At 40.6% G+C, this 18,292-nt stretch overlaps 1 pseudogene; it reads right to left on the bottom strand.

The window, feature by feature from the left end:
* Nucleotides 1-6,898: 6,898 nt before the first annotated feature.
* On the bottom strand, nucleotides 6,899-8,836 carry LOC120043552 (annotated as a pseudogene).
* Between the last annotated feature and the right edge of the window lie 9,456 nt (nucleotides 8,837-18,292).

Genomic DNA, 18,292 nt, shown 5'->3' with positions numbered 1-18,292 from the left:
TCTTCATGGGTATGACGCTACAGGCTTGGCACACCTGTATTTGTAGAGTTTCTCCCATTTTTCTCTGCAGATCCTCTCAAGCTCTGCCAAGTTGTATGGGTAGCATCGCTGCACAGCTATTTTCAGGTCTCTCCAGAGATGTTCGATCGGTTCAAGTCCAGGCTCTGGCCAGGCAATTCAAGGACATTCAGAGACTTGTCCTGAAGCCACTCCTGTGTTGTCTTGGCCTGTGTGGTTAGGGTGGTTGTCCTATTGGAAGGTATACCTAAGCCCCAGTCCGAGATCCTGAGCGCTCTGGAGCAGGTTTTCATTAAGGGTCTCTCTCTACTTTGCTTTGTTCATCTTTCCCTTGATCCTGACTAGTCTCCCAGTCTCTGCAGCTGAAAAACATCCCCACAATATGAAGCTGCCACCACCCTGCTTCACCGTAGGGATGGTGCCAGGTTTCCTCCAGAAGTGACGCTTGGCATTCAGGCCAAAGAGTTCAAACTTGGTTTCATCAGATCAGATCATCTTGTTTCTCATGGTCTTATTCATTTAGGTGCCTTTTGGCAAACTCCAAGCTGGCTGTCATGTGCCTTTTACTGGGGAGTGGCCTCTGTCTGGCCACTCTACCATAATGGCCTGATCGGTGGAGTGCTGCAGAGATGGTTGTCCTTCTGGAAGGTTCTCCCATCTCCACAGAGGAACTCTGGAGCTCTGTCAGAATGACTTTCGAGTTCTTGGTCACCTTCATGACCAAGGGCTTTCTCCCCAGATTGCTCAGTTTGGCCGGGCGGCCAGCTCTCGGAAGTCTTGGTATTTCTGTTTTTATTTTTAATACATTTGCAAAATGCCTAAAAACTTGTTTTCACTTTGTCATTGTGGGGTGTTTTTGTAGATAAATTACGATTTAATTTTTTAATTGATTTTAGAATAACGTGTAATTTAACAAAATATGGAAAAAGTCAAGGGGTCTGAAAACTTTCAGAGTGCACTGTATCAAATAACCTGACAATGATCCACATCATATGGGTAGAATCGAGGCCTTTCCCAGTCATGAAATACGAAGCTATGGTTCTCATTGGTGAAGACTGAACTCAAGTTAGGGGTCATGTCAGACTCTCCTATACCACTTTGCCCAACATGTTATAAATATGTTGTAAATACACCTTTTTTAGATGATATAACTTGTATTATTACTATAGGGCTGTGATACCCATAGCCTTATGGCTTCAGACTGAGCATTTGTCACTGGAAATTGCTGAACATTGAACATAGCTGAGGATTAGGGTATTTCATTCATTTCAGTCTCTCTATTCAGATAGCTAATAACTAAGTCTAAAATAAAACTCCCAAGGCTGACTTTTCTTGAATGAATATATTGAAAACGTTTAAATACAAAGCACGTGCCAAGGTACCATGTATCTGGCATGATACCAAACCAGATAGCCAATTACCATATGAGTAGCAAATAGCCAACTCCTTTCATTACTCTAAAAATGTGCAAACACCTCTGTACAATAACAAAGCATATTACACTAGAAACAGTAACAAAACTACAGTATTGTATGTTTTACAATTCGTTTACATGACACACGAGCAAACTAATACAGCTGACGGCATACATGAAAGGCAATTTGTGTGAGTAAATGCAACCAACTAACATTGATAAGTAAGCAATTCTATCAATAACAATATTATCATCACTAGCAATATGCTTGAATCGAATTTACAAACAAATATTTTCCGAGGCTGAAGCGTGACAAGAAATAACTGCACTGAAAGAACAGCACCGTGGCGTTGTTCTTAGCTGCTTCTCTGCGTGCAGAACGACTACTCTACTCTACTTCCTGTTTCCGTACAGTCTAAGTACCAGAAATCTCCAATAGGGGCCGATAAACACCATGGAACACAATGAAAATCCATTTTAACCACTGTAATAAAATAATCTGTTGTTCTATTCTAACAGAATGGCAGCACACTCCCCGCCTGGTTTATAGAAATTGTGCCACTATGAAATTAAACATGTATCAAGAAACAAATAATGTCCTTTCATTATTTTTATATTTTGTCTCTAGGATGCTTCAACAAGAAGAACAACAATCTCTGAGATTGGTCTCAGAAACACCTTAGCAGCCCCTTGCTTGACAATTTTTAGTTCTACTTTCCTAACCTTTTTGTCGGTACTGGGAAAGGTTTTGACCACAAGCCCGACTGGCCAGTCATTTCTGTGTGCCTGACTGTCTTTCAATAAGACAACATCTCCCACTTTTACATGTGTCTTTTCTACGTCTCTGCAGCGTTGTCAGGTACTCCTGTCTCCACCTTTTCCAAAAGGTGTCAGCGAGACACTGGACTTGCTTCCACTGTTTTCCATGAAGGTCGTTCATGCTGAAGTATCCAGAAGGGGCTGAGGAAGTGCTGGTCTTTTGTGTCAGTAACATTGAGGGTGTGAGAATGGCAGGCATGTCAGGGTCGGTTGACACTGACACTAAGGGTCTCGCATTGGTTATTGCCATAACTTCAGACGTAAGAGCGCTCAAGACCTCATGTGTGAGACTAGGCGTGCCCGTCTGAAACAGCATAGAATTTAAGATACGTCTGGCAACCCCGATGATACTCTCCCAAGAACCACCCATATGAGACGGGTGTGGGGGATTAAATATCCAAGTACATCCCTTGTCTGAGAGGTATTTAGTCAGTTCTGAGTCATTTGTGTCGATTCCCAGTTCCCTGCAGGCACCTATAAAGTTTGAACCTCGATCAGAGCGTAGCACTTTTGCTGGACCACGGATAGAGAAAAAATGCCTCAGTGTGCTGATGAAGCATGGATTCGATGAGCTCAATATGGACTGCTCTAGTAGATATACATGTAAAGAGTACCGCCCAGCTCTTGGAGTCTGCACTACCATCTCATATTTTTATTTATTTCACCTTTATTTAACCAGGTAGGCCAGTTGAGAACAAGTTCTCATTTCCAACTGTGACCTGGCCTGACCTCTAGTGCGACGAGTTATGACATTCCATGGTCCAAACACATCAAGTCCAACGCTGGTGAATGGTGGTTCAGATGTGAGTCTGCCTGCAAGTCAGCCATCTTTTGGTCAAGTAACCTCCCTCTAACTTTGCGGCAGGTGACACACTTGTGGATGATACCAGAGACCAGACGTTTGCTACAACTCACTTGTACTGCATGGTTTATTACAGTCCTGCCAGCCTCTGCAGTTGGTGTTGTCCGCACCTTCATGGAAGGATCTGGCAAGATGAATGAGTCGTGCTGTGGCTCGATTGAGAGCTTTCCAGCTTGAGAACCTCTCAAAGCGATGAGAGCCACGTTGAGCTCCAGAAACCTTAGTGGCGAAGGCTGTGACATCTGGTCGAATCTCTGCATCTGCGTGAGGCTCTACAAGGTCAAAATTGATGTTCTCAGGCTCACTTTAGTTTGCTTGGGTCAGGAAAGGTGGACCTGTTTAAGAGTGCAGCTAGTACGGGCCTGGTTGCATGATCTGCTGGATTGCTGTCAGTGTTTACATAACACCACTGATCTGGATGGGTAGACTTCCTGATGCGAGTTACCCTATTGGCAACATACACATAGAATCTTTTGGTGACATTGTGGATGTAACCGAGAACTATCTTACTGTCTGTGTAGAACTTGGACGCATTTACATCAATGTCCATTTCGTCTCTGATCAGTTCATACATCTCAACAGCTAGCACAGCCGCACACAGTTCTAGGCGTGGGATAGTGTGGGCCGGTCGAGGGGCCAATTTTGATTTCCCCAAGATAAATCCAACATGGCATTGACCTTTCCGAGTCAATAACTCTCAGGTAGGCTACCGTTCCTATGGCTACTGTAGAGGCATCCGAGAAGATGTGCAGCTCTCTTCTTTGAGTGGTAGACAAGGAGACTGGGATGTAGGTCTGCTGAATATACAGATGTTCCAACTCCATCAAAGATTCCTTCCACATTTTCGATTCCTCTTCTTTTTCTGTGGGAAGGGAGGCATCCCACTCACTCTGGTCAGAAGAGAGTTCTCTAATTAAGGCTTTACCTTGCATTGTTATTGGAGCCACGAACCCAAGGGGGTCATAAAGACTATTCACTGTGGACAGGATGCCTCTCCGCGTAAAAGGCTTCTCATTGTGGGACACCTGGAATGTGAAGCTGTCTGTTTCCAGGTTTCAGGAAAGTCCAAGGCTCCGTTGAAAGTGGAGAGGATCCACTCCAGGGTCCAGGTCTTTTAAGTCTTTAGCACGGTCCTCCATGGGGAAGGCTTCCATAACTGTTTTGCTATTGGATGCAATCTTGTGTTGTTTCATTTTGGACTCCGCTAACATTGCTTGTGTTTTTCTTAGAATGTTGATAGCTTCTTCTGTAGTAGCTACTGATGTCAGACCATCATCGACGTAGAAGTTCCTCTACATATTGCTTGGGTTTTGACCCGTGTTCCTTCTCACCCTGTAGAGCTGCTTGTCTCATGCAGTAGATGGCTGGTGAGGGGCTGTTCCCAAACACCTGCACTTTCATCCTGTACTCAGTTATGTTTCTATCTGGAGTGTTGTCTTCATACCAGAGAAACCATAAGTAATTTCTGTGATCCTCACATACACCAAAACAGTAAAACATTTGTTACACATCTGCCGTTAGTGCAATGCAATCCTCGCGGAAGCGCATTAGGACGCCCAAGAGTGTGTTGTTTAAGTCTGAACCACTGAGCAGAACGTCTTAGCACTGGAGTCAAACACCACTCTAATTTGTTCAGGCGCTTGTGGATAGTAAACACCAAATATGGGCAGATACCAGCGTTCTTTGTCTCCCTCTAATGGCGGAGAAGGTTTGACTTGGTCGTTATCCAGCATCTTTTGCATGAAGAATAAAATTACTTTCATTTCAGGCTTTTTGTCTAAAGTCTTGCGAAGTGATGTGAGACGGTCCATGGCCTGCTCCCTGTTATTAGGAAGGTCTAGTGGGGCGAAAGGGTAGTGGAGCCACCCAGTTGTTTCCATCATCCTGGAAAACCTGTTCGTCCATAATGTCCAAGAAGGCTTTGTCCTCCACTGATGGTGCTGGTTTATCATCGTCTTGTGTTTCGTCAAACACGGAACATCCCAGGCTGTCTGTGTCCACAGTTGTGCTTGGATCTCTCGAGTGCACTGTAGAGAGAGAGATGTGTTTTTGAGCAATGCTGTTGAAGTTCTCTTTCACCTGGATGAAGTCAGGGCAAGGGCTCAGATAGGATGTGCGACCATTTTGAAGTATGTTTGTCTTGAACACGTTAACACTGGCTGGTCGGTGAGCCGTTCCAAGACAGACCTCACCCACGATGACACACCCGAGGTCGAGTTGCTATGCATAAGGAATGTCGTGGGGCCCATTGATTTGCTCTTGCACCTTGTGTAGCCTTAAGATGTCTCGTCCTAAGATCAGGAGGATGGGAGCGTCTGTGTCCACAGCTGGAATTTTGTCTGCTACTGTTTGCAGATGGAGATGATGATACGCAATGTCGGAGGAGGGAATTTCCATCCTATCGTCTGGCATCATGTCATTCCATGTGATTACCTCATGAAGCTGGTTGAGAGAATGCCAAGAGTGTGCAAAGCTGTCATCAAGGCAAAGAGTGGCTTCTTGGAAGAATCTCATTTAAAATATATTTTGATTTGTTTAACACTTTTTTGGTTACTACATGATTCCATAAGTGTTTTTTCAAAGTTTTGATGTCTTCACTATTATTCTACAATGTAGAAATTAGTAAAAATAAAGAAAAACCCTTAAAGAATAAATAAATAAAGACAATTGTAGCCCTAAGAAGTTAAAGAATAAATTAAGAAAATTGTGGATTGTCGTCTCCACAAACTATGAAATGCGTTATGAAGAACATTCTATAGGCCTACTGATGCCTACATGAAAACAAAGGGTCTATCTGACTCCAAATACACCAGAATCCTGAAGAATTAAGAGAAAACAAGCATAGAAAAGGTTATAGGTGTTAATAAAAATTAAAAAACAATGTAAGGCTTCTATTATAATATAATTATTTTGGTGACAACCTGGTTGATTAACAATATTTGGTTGTTATCACGTTTGGTCTTTTATATAGAAATATGTTGGACAAAAAATAGACAGCTGCTCATCAAGCATTGCTCAAATAACTTTCAAAAGATTGTTCCAAAGTTTGACCCCGAAAAAGTTTGTTCCAATGAATGAAGTCGTACAAAAATGAGTGTCTTTTCCTACGTATTAAGTAGCACAAAAATGCGTATCTTTTCACACAAAAACGCACAAAAGTGCTTGAAATATGCAAAATACTTTTCGTACATATTTGCACGAATTGAGTGTGAGACTGTGTTGCAACACAAAAAACCAACGTGCCAACGTGTTTTACACCATTGGTTGAAACAATGCAAATATTAACAACCACTGTATATCTTCAAAATGTAGATAAAACTAGAATTGTGATTTCTTGGATAATCCTTCCTTGCATCTATAGTTCTGTGACAGTGGTTCTTTCTTTCAACCCCATCTCTCAGCTATTTACAAAAATAGTGTTTGAGTGTGCTTTGGTTTTGTTTGAACTGCAGAGTTCCCCTTTAGAAAGTCAGTATATAAAAAAATGGATGCATGAAAGCATGAATGGATGAATGCAGGCATGCATGAATTAATTATATAAGTGAATGAAAACAATATGAGAATAGTTGTAAGTATTTTTTATTAAATTGTATTATAAATAAAACACGAATAAATAAATACATAGTGTACACATAAATATCAGTCTACCAATATATATAAATAAATAAATCAGTCATTCAGTCAATCTAGCAGCCGGCCAGTCAGTCAGTATATATATCAGCCATCAATCTGTTAGCCAGCCTGAGGAATATGTCACGTCTCCAATGATGATTCTGTGGTTCTCCTCACGGCTTGACTCTGCTGTCAATGAATTTCTTGAACTGCACCAAGTTTTCGCGAATCTCCTTTCGCACAATCTCCCATGCGCATGCGCTGTGTTCCTGGAGAGCGTACAAGATATACATTTTATTTCAGTCAACTCAACCACTGCAGGTGTTGTTGCTCCAACGCATCCATCGACATAAAAACGGCACTGGGCAATTCCAAGTATCATATGTGAGTTGTGGCATTGAAATGTGTCATATTTCTGGTGATCTAGAACTTTTGCTCAGATTAATTTAGCCTCTATTTGAGGACATTTGAAATTGGACCCACCTTGTCTTTCAAGACGGTGTTCAGCTTGTTGAAATATGTTTTCAGAGTAACCGACCCTCCATCTCCAGAGGATTTCCAAACACCACCTACGACCTGGAGACAATATAAAATGCTGGTGAGTGCATTAATTCGGTTTGATGAGACGGTTATGAAAATATATAACAAAAATATTTGTAGTGTATAAATGATGTAAATACCAATGCCCACGATTGTCTGCCCCAAAATACACTGAGTGAACACCACATTAGTAACACGTTCCTAACATTGAGTTGCACCCCGTTCTACCCTCAGAACAGCCTAAATTCGTCAGGGCATGTGTTCCACAGCGATAGTGGCCCATGTTGGCTGGATGTCCTTTGGGTGGTGAACCATTCTTCATACACAAAGGAAACTGTTGAGCATGAGAAAGCCACCGGCGTTGCAGTTCTTGACACATTCAAGCTGGTGCGACTGGCACCTACTAGCATACTCCCGTGAAAGACACTTACATATTTTGTCTTGCCCATTCAAACTGAATGGTACACAATCCATGTCTCAATTGTCTCAAGGTTTAAAAATCCATCTTCAACCTGTCTCCGCCCCTTCCTCCACACCAATAGGAGTGGATCTAACAAGTGAGGGATCATTGCTTTCACCTGGATTCAGCTGGCCAGTCTATGTCATGGAAAGTGTCAGTCTTCCTAATGTTTTGTACACTCAGCGTATAACCTATAGACTACACAAGAGGGATCATACTTACACATAACTCTAAGTTTTGAACTTGACGATATATGACGTTTTGGAACAGGTTAAGTTTTGCTTTGTTCCACGTGACAGACGTCAGACTGTTGTTATATAATTGGTCCACATATCGCATAGCCTCTAATGCAGGGGTGTCAAACTCATTCCACGGAGGGCCTAGTGTCTGCAGGTTTTTGGTTTTTCCTTTCAATAAAGCCCTAGACAACCAGGTGTGGGGAGTTCCTAACTAATTAGTGATGTTAATTCATCAATCAAGTACAAGGGAGGAGCGAAAACCCGCAGACACTCGGCCCCCCGTGGAATGAGTTTGACACCTGTGCTCTAATGCAACCACAGAGAAGTCCTCACCCTGGATAAAATAAAACAGGGTTTTAGGCATTGGGTGTCTAAAGAAGTGGTTAAACTTCCAATTTACTATACTGTACTTTAGTTATACTGTACTTTAGTTTATCAAAATACTGAAGTGTATCCTACCTCTGTGTTCTTGTAAACATCCTCTGGAAACAGTTCGACGTTTTCTTCTGCACACTTAAGTGGAAAGAGTCCACCCTGAAATAGAATTCATATCAATATCAAGAAGTAAACTATATTGTGATAGTAACCTTAAATGAAACAATGTTGTTCAAACGTGAAAGCATTGCTTAACAATAAAATGTGCTATAATGCAAAATAGAAATTTGAATATCATTGCGAATTTTGCGCATCAATTTGTGCACACCAAATAGCGGACTGGTGCAGTTTAAATTCCTCACCATATCTGAGAGCAGGTCTATGCTCACGTCGTTCAGCTTCCCCAACCTAAACTGCGTCCAGTTGCAAGGTGTTGATGCTGCTGTGCCTTGGCAGAACAGAGTCAGGCAAATGCTCAACCATTTCAATACAGCCATGTTTCTTTTATAAGAACTTGAACGGAACAGCTATTAAAAATGAATAAAGACGGATTATCTTAATCTTGATTGATATGATTCCTAGACTGTTGAAGTTGCCCATTTTATATAAGACAAGTATCGCTACGTAAAGGTGTCAAAATCCCTTTGTGGTGAAGAAGGGTTTCGTAGTTCAGGCTTTCGCTTCCCTTTATAAGCCCCAATTTTCAGCGGGTGATTATTAATTATGCTTTTGTAAAACTAATCAGAAAGGGTTTGCCTATCAAGTTAACAGTTTTCATATGTAGAGAATTGCATTGGAGCAGTGCATTTCATGCTAACATATTCAGCAGGTGTTAAAATGTAGGACATGTTGAATATTAAAAACTAAGAAAACCATGGCTGATTTTTTTATTTCTATAATACAATGGTACAGGGCTCTCTCCTATGAAATGAGGGCCATGTTCAATATAAATATGCTGTAGTTTTGGACATTGCACACCACATTTTTCAGATTCTGTGTAGAAAGGTTTTTTGATAGTCGTAGCACGGAGATCATTTTTTGGTCACATACATCAAGTCTGTTGTCGACTCTCTTTGTATCAGGTAGTGCAATATGAAGCATTACTGTTCCGTGTTAATATTGCAAATCTTTGAAATAAAAACACGTTTTATTGATAGAGTGACTGGTAGTGTTGAATGAAGACAAAAGCCGCCGCCTCTAAAATCGAGAGTAAAGTGCGGTGGTATTGCGGTGGTATTGCCAGCATGCAGGGGAATTACTTTTCCTTTTCTCTTATGCGCTTCATTCTTATTAAATTGATTCGGTAAATTCCAAGGGGTCTTTTTAAAGTTAGTTCATTTTTGTTTAAAAAAAGAGTATACGCCCTAAATTAGCCTTGACGATGATGTGTGAATTTGACCGAATGTGAAGGATGATGACGCTAATGATGGTTATAGCTCTATTTTTCTAAACTTTTATTTAACCATGAAAATCCCATTCAGATATAGAATCATATGACGATGATGACTACGACGTTAATTGGAGGTGTAGGTTTCTGATTATTCAGTTTTTATGTTAAGTCTTTATAATAGGTTGCCTTGTAACAATGAACTAACTGATCATGGCATTGATTGTTCAAGATTGTCGGCCAATCATCAAATTAATTATTATTTTAAAACTTGAGATGAATTCCACTGTATTTGTGCAGTCAGTTAATTACAAATGTTGTTAAATGGGTCAACAGGTTTATTTGGCAGCCTACAGTGGTGGTATGAAATAAATATATTACATCTGCTCATTTGTAGTGCATAGACTCCACTATGCTGCTGTTTTGAACTGCATATTGTCTATAAACAAATGAATGCATGAAAGACTGAATGGATGAATGCATGGATGACTGAATATGTAAATGAATACAAACAATATGAGGCTGGCTAATAGATGCATGTTTTTTTTCAGTCAGTCAGTAAATATATCATCCATCAATCTATTAGCCAGCCTCAGGTACATGTCACATGTCTCCAATGATGATCATGTGGTTTGTCCAACAGACTGCTTCTTCCTCACTGCTTGACTCTGCAGTTGATTTCGTCACCGCTTGACTCTGCTGTCGTGGAATTTTTTAAACTGCACCAGTTTGAAGCGAACCTAAACCCCCACGATCTCACATGCGCATGCGCTGTGTTCCTGGAGTGCATACAATACATTCATGTTTAAGTCAAATCAACCACAGCAGGTGCAGCGCCAACGCATCCGTCGCCTAAACGGCGTTTGGAAGTTCCATGTTTCACATGTGAGTTGTGGCAGCAAAATTCATCCGATTTGTGGTGATCTAGAACTTTTCCTGTGATTAATTTAGCCTCTTTTCGACGACATTTAGTATTGGACTCACCTTCTGTTTCAAGACGGTGTTCAGCTTGTCGAAATATGTTTTCATGACATGTTACCAGAAGTAACCGACCCTCCATCTCCAGAGGATGCCCCAAAACCACACCCGACCTGGAGACAATATAAAATGGTGGTCAGTGAATTTGTTCCGTATTAAATCACAAATTAAAGACCTGTGCCAATTACTGTCTGCCCCCCAAATATAGCTTAGGCTACACCACGAGGGATCATTTACCCATCCCTCTAATTTCTTAACTTAACTAGGTCATCTGTTTTTGAACAGGTTCAGCGTCCACCTGCACCGATCGGAGTCTGCTGTGCCTCGACAGAACAGAGTCAGGCAGATACTCTACTATTTCAACCATGCCATGTTTCTTTTGATTATATTTAAGTCTAACAGACGTTCGAAATGATCAACAACCGATTATCTTGATTCGATATGATACCTACATTGCTAAAGTTGTCCATCATATAATTAACCAAAGTATCGCTATACGTGAAGGTATAAAACATTCCTTTGTGGTGAAGAAGGCTGCATGGTTCAGGCTTTAGCTTCCCTTTACAAGCCCCACTTTTTTTGCTATTGTGAAATTAATAAGAATGTTTTTGTCCAGCAAGTTAACAGTTTTCATACATGTCTATGCAGAGAATTGCATTTCATGAGGTCAGAAAGCAGTTATTCAGCAGGAAATTATTATTTTTTATTTTACCTTTATTTAACTAGACAAGTCAGTTAAGAACAAATTCTTATTTACAATGACGGCCTAGGAACAGTGGGTTAAACTGCCTTGTTCGGGGGCAGAACGACAGATGTGTACCTTGTCAACTCGGGGATTCGCTCTAGCAACCTTTCGGTTACTGGCCCAACAATCTAACCACTAGGCTACCTGCCACCCCATATTCAATATTGAATACAAAAAACTAAGAAAGCAGTAACCTATTTTGAGAGTATAGTGCGGATAGTATTGGCTTAACTTTATATTATCTCTCATGGTGTTTATTCTTATTACATTGATTCGGTAAATTCCAAGGGGATCTTTTTACAGTTTGTTCATTTCTGGTTAATAAAATAGTATTTGTCCTAGATTAGCCTTTATTAGGCGCTTACCAAGACGACGAAAATGATGACGATTATGTGTGAGTTTGGCCTAATGTGAATGAGCAGAAAAGTCACATTGATATATAGACTCATAGAATAATTCTGATGATGACGTTAACCCTCCTGTTGTATTCGTTTCATGTGAACTAATTCTGTCTTTCCGGTCCAAAATGACTTCCCCATTATAGCTGATTATAAATCCATAATACATATATTATCACCTAATGTTGTGTTATATCTTTTTATCAACTTAAGTTCTTGTGAACATTACAAGTTTTTAACTTCTATTTGCTATTTATGTCCTGAAGGCCTCATTGACCTGAGCTCATACAACTCGTTTTTTAGTAAATTAAAGCATAATGTATGGATTATTTTGACTATAACAAATACTCAGATTAAACCTATTGTGCTCTTTATCACAGACTACTTTGTGTCAAAGTTTAACAAGGACTCTCTCCTCCTTACCAGTGTCATGATCAAAGATATGATTAAGAGCCTCACATACAGTATCTCGTTTGGTCATTGTGCTGCCACAGAACGAATTGTGAGCAAGGCCTCAAAAAAGCTTTATATACCAGAGCTGCGAGAAAAGTGCTATATATTATTGAAGCAATGTTGCGATTGTTTGTGAGACTGCCAACAGGTGTGGTTCCCGTGGGGGAAAGATTCTATTGGGGAAAGGTTCCGGTGGGGGTTGCCATGGAAGCAAAGAAGGGGAGAGAGGTGTGTCTGTTGTGTGCTCAAACACACATGCATGTGGAGGTCTGGGAGAGGAAGTTTGTCTATCTGATGAATGGGCATGTGCCTGAACTCAATTTTATACACTAATTGTAGTCTCACCCATTCATTTCTAATGACCGGTCAATTTTGACCGGGAAGATCGCAAGTGTACAAAAGTTCAATAAAACACCCCAATGTTATGAAAATCATCCAAATGTATTTTGTGTGTTCAGATGCCTTGTGTGGACAAAGTCACGGAACCGTATGACAATCCGATTAAATGAACTACATTTTTCCAAGAGAAAACTTGTAAATCGGTCCAATTCGACCGGAACACAGCAGGAGGGGTAATTGGAGATGTCAGGTTAGTGATTATGCAGTTTCTATATTTAGCATTTATATTATGTCACTTTGTAACAATAAACTGATCATGGCATTGATTGAACAACATTGTATGCCTATCAACAAATGAATGATTATTTTCAAACGTGAGATGAATTTCACTGTATTTGTCCGGTCAATGAATTACAAATGGTTTAAATGGGTCAGCAGGTTTATTTTGGTAGCCTACAGTCAGCCGTGTTATGAAATATACATGTTACATCTGATCATGTGTGGTGCATAGACTCTAGTAGAATCTGTAGATCCTTCTATTTCCACACGGTTTCATTTCGAACATCCTCCCAAGTACAAAAGCTGTTGTCCTGAAACTACAAAACCCCACAGTAAATTGAAATGAGTAAATGGAAGAACGAAAAAGTGAATCAAATTAAACCATTCAATATATGGTGTTATTTTAACCTTTTGCTTTAGAAGTTGCTTCATTTAGCTGAAGCAATGTTTTCTAGAACGACGTAGTGTCTTCATGAACAGGTGTCCAATGGTATAATTTTAATCTGCATTTAACTGTGTGAAACTATTTAATGTGATAAGTGGTATTATCATATCAGGGAAGACATTTCAATTTGTAGGCAAAAAAGAATCATAATCACGCATTCAGATAAATTGGTTGTCTGTCGGAAAATTATATTTCTAAAGTAATCTAGGGGACTTTTGTTCCATGACAGAGTGTAAGGGTAGTAACTAGCGGCCGAGAAGTCAGACGCAGGAGAGAAATAACTGTGTTTCCAACGGCGCAATTTATTTACAAAAACCCACCGGAAAACATAATTATAAATATCCATGTGTAACATAACCCGCCTCAAACCAGTACAGACGTACACACACTTACAATAAACAATCACCACCGACAAGGACATGAGTGGAACAGAGGGTTAAATACACAACATGTAATTGGTGGGATTGGAATCAGGTGTGATGAAAGACAAGACAAAACCAATGGAAAATGAAAAATGGATCAGCGATGGCTAGAAGGTCGGTGACGTCGCCCGCCGAACACCGCCCGAACAATAAGAGGGAACAACTTCGGCGGAAGTCGTGACACAGAGGCTGGAGAGGTTTAGCAAATATCGTTCTCACTTGACCTAAAATGATATATGCAGTCAAAACCATCTCTCTCTGTTGGGAAAAATAAATGGATGTAAATTAGTGTGCTATAAAATCATTCCATTGAAGAAAATTATTTGGCTACTGTTTGTCTTCGATTAACAAATTCATGTTGAATTCGATGTTCAAGTTCTCTTGCAAGCACTGAACCGGAAAACGACCACCGTAGGTATTTAAAACATGATATGGTCAGCTAAGATGTCAATTGTGCCCAGATTTAGAAATTAGGCTGCGTCTCGTGCTCGAACACAATCATCAATGGTTTATGTCAGCCGAGTTTGATGCGGTGCTTATTTGGGATTTTGAGACGAGCATCGTTCCATGTGCATCCCATCGTTGGATACACCGGACATATGCTAAATGAAAAACTCCACCACGTCAAACTGGTTATCATGAGTGTCGGCTAAACAACAAAATCTCACGAAGTATTCGAAAAATCGGTCTGGAAATCTGAGACAAGCATCAATATGTAGCCTATAGGAAGGCATCCCAAAATTCCTGACAGCCAACCGAGATGAGACAACCAAGTAGCCTAGCTGCGTGATTCACCATAAATAAGCCTTATGATGAGACTGTAAAGAAGGTTGGTTTCATAAGTTAACCCGGTGTATCGAAACCTTTCCTTGTTGCCTACAAACGTCAGTGGTGATCTTCAATTTAAAAAATATACTCAACTCAACCAAAAGAACATATGATGATCCACTCTAGACAAGTTTCTCTCGGGGGAAATTGCATTTATTGAGTTTACACATTGCGTTCATTAACAGTTTCATGTGCCAAGTCATTGGATGATTATTATTATATATATATTTTTTTACATATACACAAAACATACTTAAAACCATTTAGATACAGCACATATGAGTATTATACCATATAAAGTAAACACACATACTCACCATTCAAGATGTTATGGCAAATAACCTCACACCATTAAATAATTGGATATATATATCTACAATATCTCTATTCTATCCAGGAATTCCAAGTCTTAGTCATAACATGCAGCCTTTCCAACAAGTCAGTTCGTCAAATTTCTGTCCTTCTAGAGCTGCCACGGTAAACTACAAGTGCGTTTATTGTGAACGTGAACCGTCGAAGGGAAATAATGGCTCAGCCGCGAAGTGGTTGGCCACACAAGCAACAGAACCGGACCACTGAGTGCTGAAGCGTGTAGTGCGTAAAAAATCGTCTCTCCTCGGTTGCAACACTCACTACCGAGTTCCAAACTACTCTGGAAGCAATGTCAGCACAAGAATAAAAAAAATAAAAAAAATGTTCTTTGAGGGCTTCATGAAATAGGTTTCCATGGGACAAGCCTTGCCCAAACCGGCTGCGCGAGTGCACCATCGTGCGCTATCGTGCATAAATTTATTTTGCCCCCCCACACCAAACACGATCACAACACGCAGGTTAAAATATCAAAACAAACTCTGAACCAATGACATTCATTTGGGGACAGGTCGAAAAGCATTAAACATGTATGGTAATTTAGCTAGTTAGCTTGCACTTGCTAGCTAACGCTAATTTGTCCTATTTAGCTAGCTTGCTGTTGCTAGCTAATTTGTCCTGGGATATAAACATTGAGTTGTTATTTTAACTGAAATGCACAAGGATCTCTACTCCGACAATTAATCCACACATAAACCGGCCAGCCGAATCGTTTCTAGTCATCTATCCTCCTTCCAGGCTTTTTCATCGTTTAAATTATATGGTGATCGCATCTCAACTTTCATTGTATTACCACGCCTGCCGGCAAAACAGTTCGTCTTTCTATCACCCACGTGGGTATAAACAATGAGGAGATGTCACGTGGGTACCTGCTTCTATAAACCAATGAGAAGATGGCACGTGGGCATCTGCTTCTATAAACCAATGAGGAGATGGGAGAGGCAGGACTTGCAGCGCGATCTGCGTCAGAAATAGGAATGAGTTCTATTTTAGCCCTTGGCATCCAGGCGCTCGTTGGCGCGCTAGCAGTGTGGGTGCAATAATTGAATAACATGGATTTCTAAATTTATTTTGCGATGCTCGCGCACGCGACGTGTCCGGTCTGGTCAGCATGTGAGGTCACCATGCGCAATGCCAAGCGTCAGCTTGAGTGGTGTCAAGCTCGCTGCAATTGGACTCTGGAGCAGTGGAAACATGTTTTCTGTGGTGATGAATCATGCTTCACCATCTGGCAGTCCAACGGACAAATCTGAGATTGGTGGACACCAGAAGAATGTTACCTGCCCGATTGCATAGTGCCAACTGTAAAGTTTGGTGAAGGAGGAATAGTGGTCTGGGGCTGTTTTTCATGGTTCGGGGTAGGCCCCTTAGCTCAAGTGAAGGGAAATCTTCACACTACAGTATACAATGACATTCTAGACAATTTTGTGCTTCCAACTTTGAGGCAACAGTTTGGGGAAGGCCCTTTCCTGTTTCAGCCTGACAATGCCCCAGTGCACCAAGCAAGGTCCATACAGAAATGGTTTGTCGAGATTGGTGTGCAAGAACTTGTCTGGCTTGCACGGAGCCCTGATATCAACCCCATTGAACACGTTTGGGATGAAACGGAACACCGACTGCGAGCCAGGCCTAATCGCCCAACATCAGTGCCCGACCTCACTAATGCTCTTTTGGCTGAATGGAAGCAACTCCCCGCAGCAATGTTTGATGAAACATCTAGTAGAAAGCATTCCCAGAAGAGTAGAGGCTACTATAGCAGCAATGGGAGGAATGAGATGTTCGATGAGCAGGTGTCCACATACTTTTGGTCACGTGGTGTATACATTTAAAGTAGAAAATCATGTGACTGACGATCAGCAACGAGTTTAATCTGCATCCCCTCAGATGGTTAGATAAAACCACTCTCATTGGTTTTAGACAAGAACGAAATTTGGACAAATTATACAAATTACATTGTATTCACAAGTCGGGGAAAGTACTGCTAAGGACCCCAAAGTCAAGCTTAAATGAATGTATGTTTATTCACGCCAGCGGAGAGATTACAGACAAACTGCGCTTCATGTGGAAGTTAGTCAGAAACTCTGACGAGGTATTTCACCCTCAGCGTATTTATACTATCGCTTCGGGTTACACAAAGATAACCAAGTGTCTCATTTCTCAGCAAAGCGTTTGCTCCCAGAGACCGGCTGCAGAGGAGGACAACACCTGGCAACCACAGTCTGGGTGTTCAGACAATATTTTCCCTCCCGCTGAGCCGAACTTTTGAGATCAATCCTCAGACACCCGGTCTGTCTACAACAGGCGCATTTCTAAGTATTAAGATGTCTCGTCCTAAGATCAGGAGGATGGGAGCGTCTGTGTCCACAGCTGGAATTTTGGCTGCTACTGTTTGCAAATGGGGATGATGATACGCAATGTCAGAGGAGGGAATTTCCATCCTATCGTCTGGCATCATGCCATTCCAGGTGATTACCTCATGAAGCTGGTTGATTAACAATATTTGGTTGTTATCACGTTTGTTTTTTTATGTAAAAATATATATGGGACAAAAAATAGACAGTTGCTCATCAAGCATTGCTCAAATAACTTTCAAAAGATTGTTCCAAAGTTTGACCCCGAAAAAGTTTGTTCCAATGAATGAAGTCGTACAAAAATGAGTGTCTTTTCCTACGTATTAAGTAGCAAAAAATGCGTATCTTTTCACACAAAAACGCACAAAAGTGCTTGAAATAGGCAAAAAACTTTTCGTACATATTTGCACGAATTGAGTGTGAGACTGTGTTGCAACACAACAAACCAACGTGACAACGTGTTTTACACCATTGGTTGAAACAATGCAAATATTAACAACCTCTGTATATCTTCAAAATGTAGATAAAACTAGAATTGTGATTTCATGGATAATCCTTCCTTGCATCCATAGTTCTGTGACAGTGGTTCTTTTTTTCAACCCCATCTCTCAGCTATTTACAAAAATAGTGGTTGAGTGTGCTTTGGTTTTGTTTGGATTGCAGAGTTCACCTTTAGAAAGTCAGTCTATAAAAAAATGAATTAATTATATAAGTGAATGAAAACAATATGAGAATAGTTGTATGAATTTTTATTAAATTGTATTATAAATAAAACACGAATAAATAAATACATAGTGTACACATAAATATCAGTCTACCAATATATATAAATAAATAAATCAGTCATTCAGTCAATCTAGCAGCCGGCCAGTCAGTCAGTCAGTATATATATCAGCCATCAATCTGTTAGCCAGCCTGAGGAATATGTCACGTCTCCAATGATGATTCTGTGGTTCTCC

This window comes from Salvelinus namaycush, unplaced genomic scaffold (assembly GCF_016432855.1).
Source record: "Salvelinus namaycush isolate Seneca unplaced genomic scaffold, SaNama_1.0 Scaffold956, whole genome shotgun sequence".
Classification (NCBI taxonomy): Eukaryota; Metazoa; Chordata; class Actinopteri; order Salmoniformes; family Salmonidae; genus Salvelinus; species Salvelinus namaycush.
This window is presented reverse-complemented; position numbering and strand designations above follow the sequence as displayed.